Source organism: Rhinopithecus roxellana, chromosome 1 (genome assembly GCF_007565055.1).
Source record: "Rhinopithecus roxellana isolate Shanxi Qingling chromosome 1, ASM756505v1, whole genome shotgun sequence".
In the NCBI taxonomy this organism is placed as follows: Eukaryota; Metazoa; Chordata; class Mammalia; order Primates; family Cercopithecidae; genus Rhinopithecus; species Rhinopithecus roxellana.
The window spans coordinates 95,748,377-95,769,598 of record NC_044549.1 but is presented as its reverse complement, the minus strand read 5'-3'; the positions used below and the strand labels follow the sequence as shown (position 1 = coordinate 95,769,598).

Here is a 21,222-nt window from a genome sequence, read left to right as displayed (position 1 = left end):
GACAGCTCTGGGATTTGAACCCAGGTCTACCAGACTTCAGAGCCCAATCTCTTAAGCATTAGGCTGTAACACTTCACAAGAGATTTATCACGGAAGCAGTAAACACACACACACAAACACAAACACACACACACACGCCTTCAAAACATGATGTAGGGGGAAATAAAGACATGATCCAGAGCTGAAAATTATCTTAGACACATGACTATCTAGAATACTGTATTTCTAAAAAGAGAAAGCTGAGGCCTAGAAGAATTATGGAACATGCTCATGTTCATGCAAGTAGTGTAGGGTAGAGCTGATCTAGAGCCAGTTCTCTTGACTTTTTGGGCAATGTTGTTTCTATGCCCCTTGATGTGTCTGTCTCCCATGTAGATGAGTACTTGGTATAATCCAAGTGTGGAAGAGGAACAGATGGTAAAGAATGTGGCTGTAGACTCTTATATTGGGAGGATGAACTCAAGCCAGTGGGCCAAATTCTTATTGACCTTGCCTTCTTAAGGTATCAGTGCTACATTATTGATAGCTGCACTTATAACTAGACCTTCTATCATATTCAATTGCAGTGTCTTATTATCACATGCACATTATATTATGGGGGAAGAGAGGGAGAGAAAGAGAGGGAGGGAGTGAAGGAAGGGGGGGGGAGAGAGAGAGAGAGAGAGAGAGAGAGAGAGAGAGAGAGAATGAGAATGAAACTATCTTTCACAATATGAGAATCTATGTTTCACGATATGAGTGGTTCCCTATGCTATTCCTGGATCCAGCCTGAGATGTGAGATGTGAACCTGCTGTTCTTCAGTTATATCGGTTGCCATGTGTGTCTCACGTTGTGAGCCTCTTGACATGCTGGGTGTGATTTTGGTGTTGAAAGATAAATTATTTTGTAAAATACGATCCAACTTATTCATTTGGTTCACAGCAGAAAAGTAAAGATCTGCTCTAGTACTGGAGGAGGGACTGGCTGAGTTGGACTCATTGAGCGACGTTACATTCTTTGTTTCCATGAACTTTTCTAAGGAATATTAAGGGTAGTTTTGACTGTGTGATTTGCTAATCTAGCCTCTTATATGTTTGTTATATGGAATTTATTTTTGCATTTCCCTACCAGTTCCAATATATAAAGTGCCTTTCTGAATAAATGTTCTTCCCATTGTGGCCCTACTTTGTTACCACTATCTAATTATAAAGAGCATATTCTGCCAATGGTAATTCTCATTATACTCTGTTATATATACTCTCATTATATTCTCATTATACTCTAACCTGAAGCCTGTTCATCTTGGAGCATTATAGTCTTACAGGTTGACATTGATTTATTGATAAGCTCAAAATATTAGCTTTCCAGTCTTTTGAATGGCCATCTAATAGTTCTGAGATATATATTTTATTTAACTAGTTTTTTGGTGATACCCCCATCATTAAAGTTAAGCTTGCATTTAAATCAGTAAGTTTTAGGTCTAGGACTATCTTTGTTTAATAGTCATAATCATAATCATAATATATTTATATACATTGCAAGTGCTTTGTTTTAAACAATTATAACAAGTGATTTTCAAGAAACATGCAGTTTATTTTAGTATACCAAAAGGAAGTCATAAAAATCTGCAGATTGAAATATGTCTAGCTTGTTAATGTTATCTTTCATTACTTCTTTCCCTTCCTTAGTTTAACACAGTTTTCTGTTCTTAAAATTCTAGTATTGGTTGACCCTATTCTCATTTGATTTTTGATGGGAAAAGTAGAACTAGACAAAATATTTCTTAAAAACTTTTTTTTTAAAAACATCACATTTTTTCTAAGATTATTTTTCTTTTTATTTGAATGCTTTACATTTTAATTGCTCATTTAAACCTTTTAAAATCTTAGCTCTAGTTTTCCTTTATTCGTTGGTTTTAGCCTTTCCTTTCTATTGTTTCCTTTTGGGCTTCTGTTCATTGAACAATTTCTAATTTTTGCTAGTTTTCTTTCTTTCTACTTCCTGCTCTTTCTTAACATTATTATTATTATTTCTTTTTTAGGAAAGACCATGTGTTCTGATGCTTTAAAATTTTATATTTTCCCTTGGTACTTTTCTATTAGATTCTACAAATTGTATTTCTATAGGAGTGTCCATTTTAAAAAACAAGGTGAGGTGTCTGGATCAGTATGTATATTAGGTTATCTATTGCTGCATAACAACATACCCTAAAAATTAGCAACTTAAAACAGCAAACATTTGTATAATAATTTTTGTGGGTTAAGAACCCAGGCAGGCCAGGTTCAGTGGCTCACGCCTGTAATCCCAGCACTTTGGGAAGCCAAGGTAGGTGGATCACGAAGTCAAGAGATGGAGACCATCCTGGCCAACATGGTGAAACCCCATCTCTACTAAAAATACAAAAATTAGCTGGGTGTGGTGGCACATGCCTGTAGTCCCAGCTACTCAGGAGGCTGAGGCAGGAGAATTGCTTGAACCTGGGAGGCAGGGGTTGAAGTGAGCCAAGATCATGCCACTGCACTCCAGCCTGAGAACAGAGTGAGACTTTGTCTCACAAAAAAAACAAAACAAAACAAAACAAAAAACCCAGGCACAATTTACCTGGTGCTTCTGACTCAATAGCTCTGATGAAGTTACAGTCAGGGTGGTGGCTGTGGCTGAATGCTCATCTGAATGCTTGACGGGATGGATTCACTTTCAAGCTCACTCATGTGGTTGTTGGCAGAATTTAATTCCTTGTGGGATATTGGACAGAGAACCTGAATTCCTCATTGTTTGTTGGCTGGGGACCTCCCTTGGTTCCTTGCCACATAAGCTTCCATAGGGCAGCTTGCAACATGGCAGCTGGTTTCCTTTAGAACAAGCAAATGTGAGAGCAAGATAGAGTACTTAAGATGGAAGCCATAGTCTTTTTGTAACTCCAGAATAATCATTTTGTCCATCCTCTATTTGTTAGAGGCGAATCACTTGGTCCAGCCCATATTCAAGGGAGCAATTACATAAATAGCAGGGGCTCAGATTATTGGGGACTGTTTTAGGGGCTGCTTACCAGTGTATGTGTTTTAGAAGCAGAATATGATACATGCTTACAAGGAACAAAAGCAGAGCTCCCATGGAACACAGAAGGCATGGAATATGGAAGGCAGTAGAAATACAAGTTCGAGATAATATCTCAGACTACAAGAGTAGACCAGTAGCAGGGCTTTGTAAAAATATAGTGAGAAATAAATAGTTTAGGATGAAGATTAAAGAAAACTTTCTTATCAATATTAATATTAATTCTGGTCTACATATTTTCTGTTCATTGAAGCTACCTAGCTTTTTGAAAGTAGTTAAAACAAATCACATCCAAAACTAAGAATAGCTATGCAATTTATGTTCAGGAATTTATTATAAAATTATTTTTAAAAACTAATCTGCATATGTTTTTCTTTTTCTCTCAAGTTTATTTTTTATTTTCTGTATACTTCTTCATTTCTCTTGACAATATAGTGTTTTCCCTCTTGTGTATATAAGTGTTTTGCTGAGATTTTGTCATAAACTCTCTAGCCAAATTCCTTTTTAAGTATTGTCACCATGTTTAATCAATACTAAAGCATGGCGGAGTTAAAGATAATCAAAAAGGGATAATGAAGTGTTCCTGGGCTAGCAACAGTGGGAAACTATCACTACCCCAAGCATGTAAGGGCAAGAGGTGGGAATCATGTTCCTGGAAACTAGCAGGAGCTGAACATACGACGGAGGGAATGCCCAGCTGGAGCAGGAATGCAGCCATGGCTTGTGGTCTGTCGGGGAAGAATCCAAGGAGATGAATGCCCCAGCTTTGCTCTCCTCCTACCCTCTGATCTCTTGCCTCCCCTTAGCCAAACCTACAATAATACAGAAGGTAAGGAAGCCCCGTTGATGCAGGACATGCAGGTCAGCCTCTCCGGGCAGAGTGTAGCAGAGAAGAGAAGGGGAGAGAATGATTCTGAAGGGGGCAAAAGAAGCATATTCAGCAAAGAAAGAAGTTTTTTTAATTCTTTGTATTGTCTGTGTTTGGATATTAGCCTATTTGAATGTATCCACTGTCAAACTTTGAAAGTTTTGAGTTTTTGTTAGTCTTTCTACTCGAATGACCCCATAATGGTTACAATCAAGTCTTCAAGAAACTTTGTTGTTGGTTTTCTTTTTTAAGTAGTAGCCTATGCTTATATTATGTTTTATTTATTATCAAATGCGTGGTAAGAGTGCTTCTACTGTGGAAGTTTGACTTTAAAATGGCCTACCAAGAAGGAATATGCATCCTCGTTACATTTGGAACTATAAAAACTAAATACGGTGTTGTTCACATAAACAAATAATTTTTGCTGAATAGTTGTTTATCAGTTTCTTGGAGCCTTGTTTTATAAATACTCATAAACTTGGAGAAAAAGTCTGCTTGAAAGAATTTGAGACTATATGTAGTTTAATTTTTTTTTTTTTTTTTTTTTTTTTTTTTTTTTTGAGACGGAGTCTTGCTCTGTCCCCAGGCTGGAGTGCAGTGGCCGGATCTCAGCTCACTGCAAGCTCCGCCTCCCGGGTTTACGCCATTCTCCTGCCTCAGCCTCCCGAGTAGCTGGGACTACAGGCGCCCACCACCATGCCCGGCTAGTTTTTTGTATTTTTTAGTAGAGTCAGGGTTTCACCGTGTTAGCCAGGATGGTCTCGATCTCCTGACCTCGTGATCCACCCGTCTCGGCCTCCCAAAGTGCTGGGATTACAGGCTTGAGCCACCGCGCCCGGCCTGTAGTCTACTTATTACTACTTTCTTTTTTTTAAAGTATATGTTACATTTAGAAACAGATACTGTAACACAGAAGCAAAGATGACTGATGAGATTTTTTCACCAAATATTTATGGAAGCCTATCCACTTAATGTGAACACACAGAGATAAATAGTACAGGCATATGGTGATTACCAAGACAGAGTCCTTGCTCTAAAACAGTTTACCACCAAGTAGGGTATTTAAGTGCATAAACAACTAACTGTAATGATGAATAGTGTCCCATAAATACTGTCTTATTGGGACAGACAATAGTATAGCAGTGCAGAGAGTGATTTCAGAGAGGCTAGTGTTTCAGCTAAAGCTTGAGTGGTGAATACAATTATGGTAGAGGACAGGGGAATTCATTTTGAGCTCAGGGAATGGCATGAATAAGGCACAACTGAATAAAAATACAAATATGAAGGTGGGGTAAGAATTGTTCAAGGCTGAACCTTGGTGAACTACATATACAAGCAGTGGCAAGAGTGAAGGGTATTCAGAAACATGGTAGAAGATTAGGCTGCCAAGAGAGAACAGGGCTAGATTGTCAAGGTCCTGAGTGCTTTGTTAATAATTTTACATTTTCTACATAGACCTTAAAAACTTTTTTGTAAAGAGGAGATAAATAATGGTAAGGTAAGGGATCAGCTCAAGATGGAAGAGAATGGGGCAGAGAGGCTTTTGGTGATAGTGTAGGAGGAGTGAGGAGGAATTTGCATGAAGGAGGGAGAGGATTTGCCTCAAGGCCATGGCATGGAAAGGAAATGGAGAACATAGGTGTAAAACATCATACGTGCTGATAATAGACATGAGGGTTTCTTGATTTCTGTTTAGAGTAATTGGTAGAAGGTGAAGCTGTTACCTAAGAGACAATGGAAAAGAAAGAGCTGGCTCTGGAAGAAAGTTAACAAATTCAATTTTAGACTTACTACGTTTGAGATATTAGCACTGGTCTAATGTAGACGTCCATTTTGATCCACTGGAAATTTTGTTTGGAGCTCAGGAGTTGCCTAGGTTCAGGATAGAAATCTGGAAACATAAGCCTGAAGATAGTTTTTAAAGCCGTGAAAGTAAGCAAGCCCTCTCTCAAGGAGGGAGTTTAGCATGAAAAAAAGGCCAAACAGAGAACTGCCTACAGAGAGGTTGGACAAAAGTCCATTTAAAAGACTGAGAAGAAGAAATCAAAGAACTAAGAGGAAAATCAGGGAACCGCAGTTGTCATAGAAGCCAAGGAGTTGGGGAGCTTTTAGAAGATTTTAGAACAATGCGACATTAAGAACTATGTTTATAGCAACTTGTAAATTAGTCCTTTCTTTTTCCCCCAGGAGCTTTAAATTCTGCCCATGTGGGTGGGTTGAGGGAGTCTTCAGAGTTTGTAGAAGTACCTCTGGGTTTGTGAAAAATGTGAAGGTGATGTACTGACCTAGTTAATACCCCTTAATCCTGGGAGAAATGAAGGGGCTGTGGCAGAAGTATTTATTTTTTGTCATGATAGATCTTGTCATGAATATTAACTATTTACTCTTTGAAGTCACAAGTGAAAGAAGGGCCTGGCTGTTCTGTTTAAGCATGTCGGAAGAACAATAATGTTTACTATGATGACTTCTCAATCTTGAAATATATTCAGAACTTGAAACTTTCTTTCCCTCCCCTTCCCCTTCTCCTTCTCCTTTCTCTTCCCCTTCCCCTTCCTTCCACTCCCCTTTTTGACAGAGTCTCACTGGTCACCCAGTCTGGAGTGCAGTGGTGCAATCTTGGCTCACTGCAAACTCCGCCTCCCAGGTTCAGGTGATTGTCATGCTCACCCTCCCCAGTAGCTGGGAATAAGGCATGCGCCACCACACCTGACTAATTTTTGTATTTTTAGTGGAGATGGGGTTTTGCCATGTTGGCCAGCCTTAAATGAACTTCTGGCCTCAAGTGATCAGCCCACCTTGGCCTCCCAAAGTATTGGGATTACAGGCGTGAGCTACCATGCCTGGCCAGAGCCTGAAACTTTCAAGCTTTCAGTTTAATTCCATGGCTTTTATTTTCTTTTCCATTTTAAACCCAGTTATTTTCTAAATCTAATTTATTTATTTTTGTGTACATGTCTTTAAAAGGTTTCCTAACAATTATATTTGGTAAATAAGTTCTTATTGTTTCTTTTAGTTGTGCTTTTGTTTATTGAGAGAAATTGAAATAACTATTTTTAAATGTTGCACCTTGGTTGCAGGCTGCCACAGGTAATCAAGATGGTATGCACCATGGTAAGCAATTTCTTTTGGGAATTCAAGCTATTTCTTGAACTTGGGGATTCCAGAACTGAAGTTTGAACTTCTCTTACTGTATAAATTACTTTAACATTATGGTACTTTTATACCTCACTTGGAGATTAAAGAGCTTGACCAAACAAGATAGGTTAGCATCCAGTCACCTGTAATGAGGAAAGAGTTAGTTTTCATTTGTGGTGCTTTGGGTATCAGAGATATGCATAGTTTCATAAATAACTGGGATTTTCATTGGTATTTTCCTACCACAAGTGTACTCTTTTGATATTAACAGTCTCATCCTTTGGATCTCTTATGTTTGGCAGAATAGAAGTAAGAAATCTGAATAAAGGTTAATGTTAAGTGTGTTCTTGGAGAAGTATATGTCACTGTCAGAGTAATGAGATTTAGGGTGAGGTTGTATGTTATGTATCTCTGATGGAGATTCTGAAGGGTAGCCAGACAGGTCACCAAACCTCAACCATAGCTATCTAGCACTGCCATAGGTTCTGCAGAGAGTTCTGCAGAGCAGACCTTCTTAGCAAATGCACCTTCTTCCTTGTGCTGGGCTTTGACCCCAGAGCCTTCCATGGAAGCTAGAGGTCTGGTGGGTTGGCCTCAACCACTTGTAAGTGGGTATTTGCTTTATCCTTCTGGTCTATGACTTAGACTAAAAGAAGTCTGCCTGGGCTCCTTTTACTAAGGGCTAATTTTTTTTCTTGGATTCCTGCCATTCCTATGCAATGAGAAAAACAAACCCCAGGGGGAGAAAAGAGTATACTAGCATTGCCTTCTAGCCTAGGCCCTCACAAGACAGGAGTCCTGCCAAGCAAGACACAGCCTTTTCACATATGGGAAGAGGCAATTCAAAGAAGGACCAGTAACTTCTAGTGATTCAAATAGAGGAATCCAAAAGGAGCACACAGAGTGGACCCAAGAACTTTAACTGTCCCACATCCTAACACGTAGACCATTTGGCATTGATTCCATACTGATGCCAATTCTTCTGCTTCTTGGAGTGATGGAGCAGGAGTGTTGAACCCTGAGAGTAGTTTGTATCTCTGCATTCAAGAGGGAAAACAGAGAAGCTGGTAGAAAAGGCTTCTCAATTTGTGAGATTAATCTGTGTTACATTAAAAGTAGTGAGAAAGGAGAGTTAGGATTTGGAAGGCTTGGGAAGACCTAAATAATGTGGATAATGGTGTGTGCAAAGCCATAAAATGTGTGGTTTTGATGAGGTTAGAATCACACCTGAAAGCTGAATGGGAATTTAGAGATCATCTAGGGTATGTAATCTGCAAGCTTCATCCTGTGCCCAGGGAAAACCTTTCTGTGAGCTTTTCCTGAAGCTGTACTTGAGGCAAATACAAAGAGGGATCTCTTTGCCATCTCTGAGCAAATTCGTACCTCCATAGGTTAGGAAATAATCTTTTATATCTGTTGGTGTTGCATTTCAAAGGGCTTCCCCGTATATTATCACATCTAACTCTGCCTGTTAATCACAGAGGAATAAATCGTGGCATCCACAGAGTAAAGCCTCTGCCAGGGTATATACTCTCCATACAACCATGCACCTGCCTTCTATTAATAGGATTCTGTATTGGGAGAGCAAACCCTTAAAAGCAGGGATAAAGATACTAAGAGGTCTTCCTGTCTTTTACTAAGGTCTGAAATGCTACCAATTCTAGCAATTGACTTATCTGGGTCCCCTAGGACCTTCTATTAGAGTGTGAATATCCATGCAAAAGAGTTATGAGCTCAGATTGAAGTGTGTCATGTAGAAATGATGAAGTGGTAATTATAGCAGATTCATTGGTAGTTTTATGTATGTACTAATTTACTTGATGTTATTAAGAAATTGTGAAGTTTAGAGCATTGCTATAGTTACTGTGAGGATTAAAATGCTGAAAAATAAATGCTCCTTCCGCAAATATTTTACAGTGTAATGGGAGGTCCTCCAGTGAAGAAAGGGGGAGACTTTGGAAACAGAATGTCTCTAGGAAGTGATGAAGAGTGGTGTAGATAACCCTAAGCTTTCTTTGGTAAAAGTTGCATTTGATAACCACTTTGAGATGTTTACTTGGTGGCATTGCATACTGTGATGGGGTAAGTTGAATATGAAACAGGTTTTCATGGGATAGATGAGATGCTTAATGGGATGCCTTGTGGACAAAATCCATGAAGATGGTATATGAATTTTTGGAAATAGATGAGGTGTTCCTGGGGCCATGATTAAAAGGAAGAAGAACAGAGGCTGAAGTAATAGCTCAGAGAGTTTTAGGCCTCCCAACAGCTAGAAGAATTGGATTAATGGGTTTTGAAGGAGATAATGCACAAAAGTTAGATTATGAAGTCACAAAATAGGTAAATTATTTATTCTGGACAACGAGCAGGAAATCTAGCCCACTTTGGAGTAGACAGTGAACCCTGATGTCAGAGGTCGAAGAAAATCTGATTTCACTAATATTTTTTAGTTTTGTTAGCATGAAACTACTTTTTAAAATCAACTTTATTGAGGTATAATTTATCTGCAGTAAAAATCCATTTTAAGTACATTTCAGTGAGTTTTGATAAATGTATATAGCTGTATAAATACCACCACAATCGAGATCTAGACTTCATTACTCCAGAATGTTCCTTGTGCCCCTTCCCAGTCATTCTCTACCCTGATCCTTGGCCCCAGGCAATCACTGCCCTCTGTCATTATAGATATAAATTTGTCTTCTCTAGGATTTCATATTAATGAAATTGTATAATATGTACTCATATCTGGTGTTTTGGGGATTCAGCATAATGTTTTTGAGATTCATCCATGTCATTTTTTTATGTCAGTAATTCATTCCTTTTCATATCTGACTAGTATTCCATTGAATATACTACAATTCGTGTATTCATTCAGCTATTGATGGACATTTGAGTTGTTTCCAGTTTTTTGACCACCATTAATTTCCAGTTTTTGACTACTGTTAATTAAAGATACACATATCTTTGAGTACTCAAATATGTACGTCTTTCATTTTCTCATTTTTCTTGGGTGAATAGGAGTGGGATTGCTAAGTTGTATGTTAAGTATATGTTTACTTTTATAACAAACTGACAAACTGTTTTTCAAAACGGCTGTATCATTTTTTTTTTATTCCTACCAGTAGTGTATGAAAGTTCAAGTTCTTCCACATCTTTGCCAACACTTGGCCTAGACATTCTTTTTAATTTTAGTCATTCTAATAGGTGCATAGTGGTATATCATTGTGTTTTATTTTTCATTTCCCTGATGACTACTATTGTGCTTGGTGGCCATTCATACATGCATTTTTGTGAAGTATCTGTTCAAATCTTTGATTTTTTTTTTTTTTTTTTTTTTTTTTTTTTTTTTTTACTGTGTTGTTTGACTTCTTAGTATTGAGTTGAAGGAGCTCTTATATATCCTAGATATAATTTTTGATCACTAGAAATTATTAAAAATTTTTCCATGATAGTGCTTTCAATGCATTACTGAAATAAAAATAATGGTCTAGATGCTAAAATGTAATACATCTGCTATGATATAGCTCATTTGAGGATAATAGAAAAATATAGATAAAAATATTCTTTTTGTCATCTTCAACTTGCATGATCTCAGATTTCAAAAAAGATGCCTGCCTACATATTTCTTCTTCCAGTACACTCTGCAATCTACTTAAAAAAAATTTTTTTTAAGATAGCTGCTAGATGAGTGCCAGTTTTATATTCCGTTTTTTTTTTTTTTTTTTTTTTTTTTTTCTGGCAACCCCTTTAAGAAACATATGTTTCTAACTTAAGTTACTGCTTTTTCCTCCATATGCTTCTTATTCCATTTCTAGGTATCAGAAAGGCATTTGGGTTGAATACGTGCATGATTAAGACCATGCAGCTTATTGGTGGAGTCAGGCCCTCCAAATAGGAAAGGAAAATAATCTGATCACCACCAATTTAAAAGTAACTTAGAAACAAAACATCAAACTCTTTTTCTGCCAGTGACTTTAATTTTTAAACTATATAAACACTTGCTCATCAGCTATTTTTTATGCTATTTTGTACATTGTTCCAAGCTAAACTTCCTGGGGAAGAACACAGGCACTGCTCTCAAGAGCTCAGAGAACAAGTGCTGGAGGACAAGAGAGGGAATTAGGATTCTTGAATGCTTCTTATGCTATTTGCTTCTGGTCTTTCACAACTTCATGTAATTTATCATCTGCCCTTATTGACCTAGAAGCTTAAATGATAGTATTTGGTTCAATGACATTGAGTAAGCATTCTGCACATGAATTAGTGGGACAAATTTGGTCTCAGAATTCCACTACTGCTTAAAGTTATTAAAGAAATCTCTCAATCTACTAGCATTATAAGTATCCTATTCTAGCTAGTTATATAGATTCAAAACTTACTTTATTATGTAAACTATAGAGTGACAGGTCAGTGAAAGTGTTTCAACTTTCAGAAATTGTTGACTTTCCAGGACTTGCATTTCTGGCCTTAATTATCTTGAATATAATACATCAGTGTACAGTAAGCAAAGTGATCTCTGGATGACCAAAATAGATATTGTATCTCATATCTCATATGGTTCAGGCACAGCAGAATTCCTCCAATATCACTCAGAGCTTATGTATTCTTATATTAGGCATGATTTTCATAAGCCTGGTTATTTATTTCCCAAGTCCACAGCTATTAAAAGCAAAAAAAGGTGGGAGTTGGGGGGAGGTGGTGGTAAAGAGGGACTCCTATATGCATAAACACTGATAGCAGATTAGAGAAGGAGAGAATCATATTAAAAAAAAAAAAACATGATTTCAAAGGAAGGCCAATTTAGGACAGTTTAGTACACATATGGCAAAGCTCAATGGACCTTAAGGGCATCCCTGTGTCATAGGGTACGCCAACAATATGATGGCCCATGAGTTATAAAGTCTTTCCATTGTGATTAATATTCCTTTTGTTCTTTGTTTGTAATAAAATTCTAGATAGATTTTAAACCAAAATGATAAACAAAACAATTATGTGTCAAGATTAAGCGCCTTGACCATCTGGAAAACTTTCTCCTGTTCCTTGCCCTAATGCCTTTGTGCCTTCCCTCTCCCCAGCTGTGCATGCACACTTGCACGTGAATCCTCACTCGCAGGACTCACCCACTGATGGAATTTTCTCTGGGAAAAACTGGTTGAGCTGCCCTTCCTTTGAACTCCCTTTGCTTGTACTATCATGGCACTAACAACCCCTTATGGTGATTACCTGTTTATTTGCTCATCTTTCCTATGAGATGGAAAGCTATTTGAGGGCAAGAACCTTGTCTTATCCATGGTTATATAAGCCTAGCACTTAGGACAGTCGTACCTGGCACATGGTAGAGAGGTGATACATAATTCTTAAATAAAGGAATGGTTGAATGAATGTTGAATAAATCCAGAATAACTTCTGAGAAACCAAGATTTTTCTGCACAGTACTTTGGAAAAGCAGCATGGTAAAACCTTTGGAAAATTTGCACTCTAATCTGTTTGGAAATTTCTATTAGAAACCATCATGTAGATAAGAGTTTAGAGTAAGGTGTCTTTAAGTTAGATGTCTTTAAGCTGTGAAAAATAAAACTGAGTCTGACAAATTAAACTATGCGTAAGTATTCTAACATAATAAATAAATTATGGATTGTATTTTTCCTTAAGAGTTCTTATTTGGTATAAAAAATATCTATAGCAAAAAATTGAGTATGCTATATTTCTATAATAAAAAAACCTTTTGAAAATGATACTTTAAGAACCATTAATAGTTCACCATTGATTTGGCTGAAAGAGAACAGTCAGAAGCATGTTGTTTCATGGATCTAGTAACTAATAAAATACTCTTGCCTGGAATAATTTAAATCCAGAAAAGAGGAAAAGCTCATTACTGACAACTTTGCTAATGATAAAAAATTAGATGGCAGTAAATAACACTGGGCAATAACATTAAAGTTCAAAAATGCCATGTTCAAGTTATTAGACTTGGAAGTACAATGATACATACAAATGAAGAGGAGACCAGGTTTAAAGTACAGTACCAGGAATAAAACAGATTAAAGAGAAGGGTTATTTAACACTGGAATGGTTAATGAAAAAGCTCATAAAATCTCCTCAGACTGGGATAATGGCTTTGAAATCCTTTTTATGTGAGTGAGTAAAAACCATTGTCATTAATATTATTTAGTTTTAGAATAAAATTTGTGAAGCCCGCTAAATACATGAAGAGTTGGATTAGACAGATATTTTAAGGGTCTTCGATTCAGAAGACTGACTACAAGCCTTTTTTGAGAAATGCTTTTTCCTTCTGCTTTTTTCTCTCCTCTGGCCTCTGTGACAACTATGTTCTTCTACTTTTTCATTTATCTGAGATAATCGTTTGGCCACTTAAGAACTGGGCTTTCTTCCAAAATAGGATATTTGATTGTGGCCATTTTGACAGTGTTGTCTTAAATACAAAAGGCACACAAAAATTTTTCTTCATAGCCAGCGGGCATCATCAGCAGGCGCGGGTTGCCCTCGTGCTGCCTTACAGTGCCTGGCAGGCTCACGGATGGAGGAAGGCTCTCGGAGTGAGAGAGGATATCTGTTGCAAATATTGCGTTACTTGTCATGCGTACAAAAGCTAAGAAAGCTTAATAGTTTGTTTTAGACTGTAGAAAAATATCCCCCTTTCAGAAAAAAAAGCTACATCAAAATGTCATATACCTGCTTATTTCTGTTTTGCATTAGGAAGTTAATAAGCAAGTAGGTATGTGCATTGCTCTATGAAAGCTGGGCTCAATAAAACATTTTGTTTTCTTTTTATTACTTAAATCAGTTTTTGAGCCCTGCTTGCTGGTGAGGTATTTGATGTCACCCATTGTTGGGGTTCCTTCCCCAACTTTCTCCCCCCAGTGCCGTCTCCCCTGCAACACTGTATTGCCTTGGACTCCCAGGGCTTAAATGGGTCCTGGGAACATGGGCAGACGTCTGGTCCTGAGTCATCACTATGGTCACCATGACTCCTTCTGTCCAATTTACCAAGTCTGAAATGGCACTTCACTCCTTGGGGGTGGGGAGCTCTCAAAAGTGCCTCTCCACAGCTCTTGTCTCTGCAGGCAGGCTCCATAGTGTCAGCCAAGGGCAGGATGCTCTGAAGCCAGCCAGTGCCCACAGCCATTGTGGGTAGCCTGCTCAGAAGTCTGCCACCTCTGGGAGCTCTATGGCAATAAGGGCCAGGCCTCCAAGACTCTAGAGACCAACTGCACTCCCAGCCTACCCCTTCTCCTCCCCAGGCTTCCAATACCTCAACCCTGGAAGGACCCACCTGGAATTTCTAAATGGATAAAAAACCTGAAGATCACCAAAGCCTGTTTACTTTTCCTGCACATAAGAAGGACTTGATTTTTAGGAGTGCAGTATATGGTCTCCCATCTCCCAAGGATAGACGGTGTATTTCTTTGAGGCAGCTGAAACCCAGCAACTGCATTTATGCATTTAGTTTCTCTCTCTCTCTCTCTCTCTTTCTCTCTCTTTCTCTCTCTCTCTCTCTCACACAAACACACACACAAACACACACAAACACACACACATACACACATTAAAGATCTGAGAATATTTGTTTTGGACAATCTCATTTAGCAGTAGAAGGGTGGTGATGAGGGAGCTTTATCTCAAAATGCTAATGCTATAAAGTTATTTTACTCATCTCCTTGACTGTCTTCATGATTATAACATGATCCAATTGTGGTGTGAAATTTAGCATAACCAGGTTCCCTTGGCAGCTAAGAAGGTATAGGTTACTAGAAGGCCTGCATTATAAGATAGCCACACTGTGAGACGGCAGCACAGTAGTGACTATCTCACCATTTTCTTACATTTTTATTCAGTTTTCCAGGTATCAGAAATTTACAAAACCCTTTTCTCTTACTTTCCATCTTTTCCAAAGACATAGAAATCTGATGAGATTTCACCAGTCAAAACTCACTGAAACTCCTGAAATTTAAGTTAGGCAATTTCTGCTTTTCACTATGGTGCGTTCCTGTAAAGAATAACAGAAAACAAAGACAGCAAAAAATTAGTATTTAATCTTCCCTCCTGCATAACTGTAGAGCCTGCAGTTACCCTTTTATTTTATTTTATTTTATTTTTATTTTTATTTATTTATTTATTTATTTATTTATTTATTTATTTATTTATTTTTTGAGACGGAGTCTCGCTCTGTCGCCCAGGGTGGAGTGCAGTGGTGCGATCTCTGCTCACTGCAAGCTCCGCCTCCCGGGTTTACGCCATTCTCCTGCCTCAGCCTCCCGAGTAGCTGGGACTACAGGCGCCCGCCACCGCGCCCGGCTAATTTTTTGTATGGTAGAGACGGAGTTTCACCGTGTTAGCCAGAATGGTCTTGATCTCCTGACCTCGTGATCCGCCCGCCTCGACCTCCCAAAGTGCTGGGATTACAGGCGTGAGCCACCGCACCCGGCTGCAGTTAGCCTTTTAAATCACTAGATGACCTTCGGCATTAAGGCTAGCTGCGGGGACTGGCCAATCAGCAGGCTGAATATTAGGATGGTAAAGACACAGGCAGTGAGTGATATGAGACTTTTTATGTTATCCAGGGTGATTTTTGTATGTGACAAAAAGTCTTTTAATAATGTTTAATTTTGATTTTAAAAATTGGCTTTTACTTTTTAAAAACTACTTTAGGCTTTTCAGTACAGCTTCCAACTCTAGTTTCTTCTTTTTTATGTATAAGTCAGACAGAAGTTAGTAATAATTTCAAAGGGCCTTTGAATAACGTTTAGTCTCATTTACAAAATTAATTAAACATTTAAACTGTCCTTATAAATTTAATATATGTATTTCTTTTTAAGAACTTAAATTGTCTTATTTAAAATGTCACTGGATAGTAAATAATAACTTCATGTTTAATAAATCACATTTATAAATACAGTGATCTTCAAATTTTCTCAAATGTTTCAAATATATAAAATGTCAAAATTAATAGATTCCTGAAAAATAGTTATTTTATTCCTAAAAATCTTTATATACTTATACTTAACTTTCTAAACTTCTGACGCATAAAAGATACAACCCCATTTGAGGAAGGCAGTTAAAAATTCAGTTAACTAAGGTTACTTACGACCAGGGATTTCAGTTAGTATTAAGACCTAGAGTTGCAGAGACCCAGAGCACTTGGTCTCATCACCAACTAAGGAAACTACCAAGTATCGAGTAATTCAGGGCATTTCTCAGTATACAAAGGTTACTAATGACCAGAAATTCCCATCTGGGTGCCGATTAGATTCCTGCTGACGGCCAGGCGCGGTGGCTCACGCCTGTAATCCCAGCACTTTGGGAGGCCAAGGCGGGCGGATCACGAGGTCAGGAGATCAAGACCATCCTGGCTAACACGGTGAAACCCCATCTCTACTAAAAATACAAAAAATTAGCCAGGCGTGGTGGTGGGCACCTGTAGTCCCAGCTACTTGGGAGGCTGAGGCAGGAGAACGGCTTGAACCTGGGAGGCGGAGCTTGCAGTGAGCCGAGATCGCACCACTGCACTCCAGCCTGGGTGACAGAGCAAGATTCCATCTCAAAAAAAAAAAAAAAAAAAAAAAAAAAAAAATTCCTCCCGACTAGATTCCAGGAGATCTGGATGATGCTAGTAGAACCCATTTTATAGTTACTTTCTCAGGGATTTCAAAACAGGCCCTGAGTCTTATATGTTCCTCTGTCCCTTGGTTTAGATTATTTATACATTACTAAGTGCCCCCAACTACTCATATAATTCTCCATCACCCACCAGGTTCATTACTTATATCTTTTTGGTTCCCAAGTTGTACAAATGACTTATCTAAGTCTAAGGGCTTTTGAACTAGATGGCATCTTATATTCTTTCATATTCTCAGGACCATACAACTCAACAGGTATTTACAATGAGATGGATTGAATTTGGATATCTCAGTATCTACTTTGAAGTCACCTGTCATGAAGTAATGGTTCCCAGAGCAGTGAAAAGTAAAAGGATTTATACACTTTTGATATTTGCAGATAAGCAAAATTATGTAATAAAACTTTTGTCCTTTTAAGGAACCATCTACATGTCAGGTACTGTGCTAGGCAGAAGAATACAATCAGTTAACACAGACATGGATTCTCTTCTCATAAAGGGTATGATAAAGTGAAGTTGACCATATCCTAGTATTGAAATTTGGATAATAAAAGGGCAGGTACCTAAATATTGGACCTGATTTCTGCCAAGGAATAAACTACCAAAGGTACTAAATTCCCTCTTTTCTGGAGTGAAACTAATGCCTATTCAGCTGGAGTTGCTATAGAATTAACATGGAGATTATTACTAGCGATGTAGCTAGAACTTGTGGCAATTTACATTAAGAATGACCTCATGGAACAAAGAGAAAAAGTTCTGTCTTAAGAGTAATTTATTTATTCCCTATTCACTGATGAGGTTTCGTTTTAAATGAAATTACTCTACCTTTTAGGATCTCACTGTAGATATCATAGTAAAGCTTGATCATGAGACTTTGGGCAGCTCCTGCTGAAGCCTGTAAGGAAATTGGAATGAGTCACATATTATAGAAACCAGTTCATCTGATTCTTGCCTTATTTCCATTTGAAGGTACTTTCTGAATTAATATTTTATCATTCTGAAGAGCTTCATAAAAACCATATGTGTTATTTCCTGATTCTTAAGAAAGGGCTTTAGAAGTTGTTCTAGTCACTCAAGATAACTTAGAAAATATGGCCTTATTTTAACAAGTTTTAGGCCATCGAATGGCATATGCAACTGGTTCTTAAATGGACTCAACCCATGGCAACACTTGGGAAATAGCTTTATTCTTCTCTCACTACTGCTCTCAAATCACATCACATCAAAGAATATTGAAATGGTGTCCAGAATATTAAATAGAAAAGTAGTTAACCATAAGAAAATATCAGTTTCCTCTTCAGTCGTCCCTTGCTTTTAAATGAGTAGTGAAGCTGAGTTGGAAATTCAGACAGTGTAGGATGCTACTGCATTTGATATGCCCCAAGAACGATTCTCTGATGGGCAAAATGGTATTTTCAGTAGAGCATGTGGCGGTGCATTTGAAGCCTCAAAAGTAATAAAGTCTCAGGACAGTCCTCTCCTTGGGCTCTGGGTCTCCTGATACCATCACAAGATGCTTTTTATTTTTCTTCTCTGGGGAAGCAGATGGAATGAACAACTTCTGTCTGTTATCTGCTATTTTTAGGCAAGTTAAACCATCATCTATGTGCCCCCTTTTGAGAAGATGAGCTAATTTAGCAAAAACATACAACAAACAAAAACAGTGTAACAAATGTCCTGTTAAACTTCTGTTTTCATTAGAAATTATATTCACTTGTTTCTGTTTGTTTTAGAACAGAGGTAAATGATGAAAGTGGATGCAATTGGATGTTGCCATTGAGCCACAATTTCTGCCCCGGGGAAACAATTATCCTCTTTGGAACTGTCATTCAGTTGCTCCCACAAAGCTTGGTTATGGGCTATGAGCAAAACCCAGCTATACCAGCTTGAAGCCTAGAAATTTTGGATACATTGAAGAATCCAATCTTCTGCAAAGAGTCGGAAGCAGTGTGAGTAATAGTTAAATATTGTATTGGGCAGGGACATTAAAAACTTTTGGCTGTTCTCTCTTTATCTGAAACTTCCAGAATCAAAAGATCTAGCCAAGAAAGGAAATCGTTCCTAATTTTGATAGGTTCTGTAATAAGAAGGAAGAATCAAGTCTAGCTAGCCAAATCTAGCCTAATAATCAATGGGGCAACTTCTAAATGTGGAAGTGCCTACCTACCATTGTTCTCTAGTACAACACAAAATAGTTTAGTAAATCATTTAGCTTAGGTATTAGAAAAATGCAGCATCTTTAGTATAGTTGGTGCCTGAAAAACACTTGCTATTCCAAGGCTTGATAGAGATACCAGCATATGCCTTCCTCAGTCTCAATGTAATATATAGTACCTCATGGCCTATCAAAGAGAAAAATCTCCAGAGTAAAGGGAACACTTGTATAATAGGGTATTCTTCTCCATATAGGACACAGATAAGTCAGTTATGGTGCTTTTGCAAAGTGAACCTGAAATTACAAGCTAAATTCTGACTTTAATAATAGGAAACAGGTCGGCAAAGCCTGAGTCCTGTCGTCCCGCCTTCCTCCCATACAGCATGAGCTTCACCACTCGCTCCACCTTCTCTACCAACTACCGGTCCCTGGGCTCTGTCCAGGCGCCCAGCCAAGGCGCCCGGCTGGTCAGCAACACGGCCAGTGTCTGTGGAGGCGCCGGGGGCTCTGGTTCCCGGATCTCCGTGTCCCGCTCCACCAGCTTCCAGAGCGGCATGGGGTCCGGGGGCCTGGCCTCAGGGATGGCCGGGGGTCTGGCAGGAATGGGAGGCATCCAGAATGAGAAGGAGACCATGCAAAGCCTGAACGACTGCCTGGCCTCTTACCTGGACAGAGTGAGGAGCCTGGACACCGAGAACCGGAGGCTGGAGAGCAAAATCCAGGAGCACTTGGAGAAGAAGGGACCCCAGGTCAGAGACTGGAGTCATTACTTCAAGATCATCGAGGACCTGAGGGCTCAGATCTTCGCAAATACTGTGGAAAATGCCCACATCGTTCTGCAGATTGACAATGCCTGTCTTGCTGCTGATGACTTTAGAGTCAAGTATGAGACAGAGCTGGCCATGCGCCAGTCTGTGGAGAATGACATCCATGGGCTCCGCAAGGTCATTGATGACACCAATGTCACTCGACTGCAGCTGGAGACAGAGATCAAGGCTCTCAAGGAGGAGCTGCTCTTCATGAAGAAGAACCAGGAAGAGGAAGTAAAAGGCCTATAAGCCCAGATTGCCAGCTCTGGGTTGACCGTGGAGGTAGATGCCCTCAAATCTCAGGACCTCGCCAAGATCATGGCAGACATCTGGGCCCAATATGACGAGCTGGCTTGGAAGAACCGAGAGGAGTTAGACAAGTACTGGTCTCAGCAGATTGAGGAGAGCACCACAGTGGTCACCACACAGTCCGCCGAGGTTGGAGCTGCTGAGACGACGCTCACAGAGCTGAGACGTACAGTCCAGTCCTTGGAGATCGACCTGGACTCCATGAGAAATCTGAAGGCCAGCTTGGAGAACAGCCTGAGGGAGGTGGAGGCCCTCTACGCCCTACAGATGGAGCAGCTCAATGGGATCCTGCTGCACCTGGAGTCAGAGCTGGCACAGACCCGGGCAGAGGGACAGCGACAGGCCCAGGAGTATGAGGCCCTGCTGAACATCAAGGTCAAGCTGGAAGCTGTGATTGCCACCTACCGCCGCCTGCTGGAAGATGGCGAGGAATTCAATCTTGGTGATGCCTTGGACAGCAGCAACTCCAATGCAAACCATCCAAAAGACCACCACCCGCCGGATAGTGGATGGCAAAGTGGTGTCTGAGACCAATGACACCAAAGTTCTGAGGCATTAAGCCAGCAGAAGCAGGGTACCCTTTGGGGAGAAGGAGGCCAATAAAAAGTTCAGAGTTCAAAAAAATAATAATAATAATAATAGGAAACAATTCACATTTAGATTTCCTTTATGGTATGTTGTCCTTTTGTCAGCTCTTTACTGAAATAAAACCTCATTGTAGACATGCTAGAAGTTCATTTTTTGCCTAGCTTAGCAAAAATATGTAAAATGACTATTCTCTCCTATTTGTTTTATATTCCCTTTCAGAATAAACTGCATCTGCCCAAACAAATTCAGGTTGTAAAAAGCAGAAAATCAAGAAGCTATTCCTAATCATTGAAATCAGCTTCTAGAATTATAAATATGGAAACTGCTTGTTGTTATCAAACACGAAATGGTCATGACCATTTACAACAGCCGCTGCTCTACAACTCTGATTTACCAGTCACTAAAACCCCTATTTATAAGTGTCACATTTATATGCGCAGAATTGAACTTCTCATTCCAGTTTATACTGCCAGTGAGTTTTGGAAATGGGAATCATGAATTTTCTGAGAGGTTTTTTATTTATTTAGCGTGGTATGTTACAGAGTAAATGGTAAATAGATGGAAATAAAATGTAGTTTTACTTTAAGTTAGCCATTTAGGTGATCAAAACATCAATTCAATTGAGTTTGGCATATTGTTCTAATGTGATTATTATTAACAGAATTTATAGTCTTGGATTTTTAC

At 38.9% G+C, this 21,222-nt stretch overlaps 1 protein-coding gene across 2 annotated transcripts in view; it reads left to right on the top strand.

The window, feature by feature from the left end:
• Nucleotides 1-21,222, top strand: part of PPM1L (protein phosphatase, Mg2+/Mn2+ dependent 1L) — a 320,428-nt gene that overhangs the window by 159,894 nt on the left and 139,312 nt on the right. Inside the window, exon 1 of one of the 2 annotated variants that reach the window (XM_030928100.1) lies at nucleotides 18,543-18,626. The exons of the other annotated variant lie outside the window; for it this stretch is intronic. The gene's annotated coding sequence lies outside the window, so the exon portion shown is untranslated. Of the gene's footprint in view, nucleotides 1-18,542; nucleotides 18,627-21,222 lie in introns of those variants that run through there. 2 annotated transcript variants of the gene reach the window in all.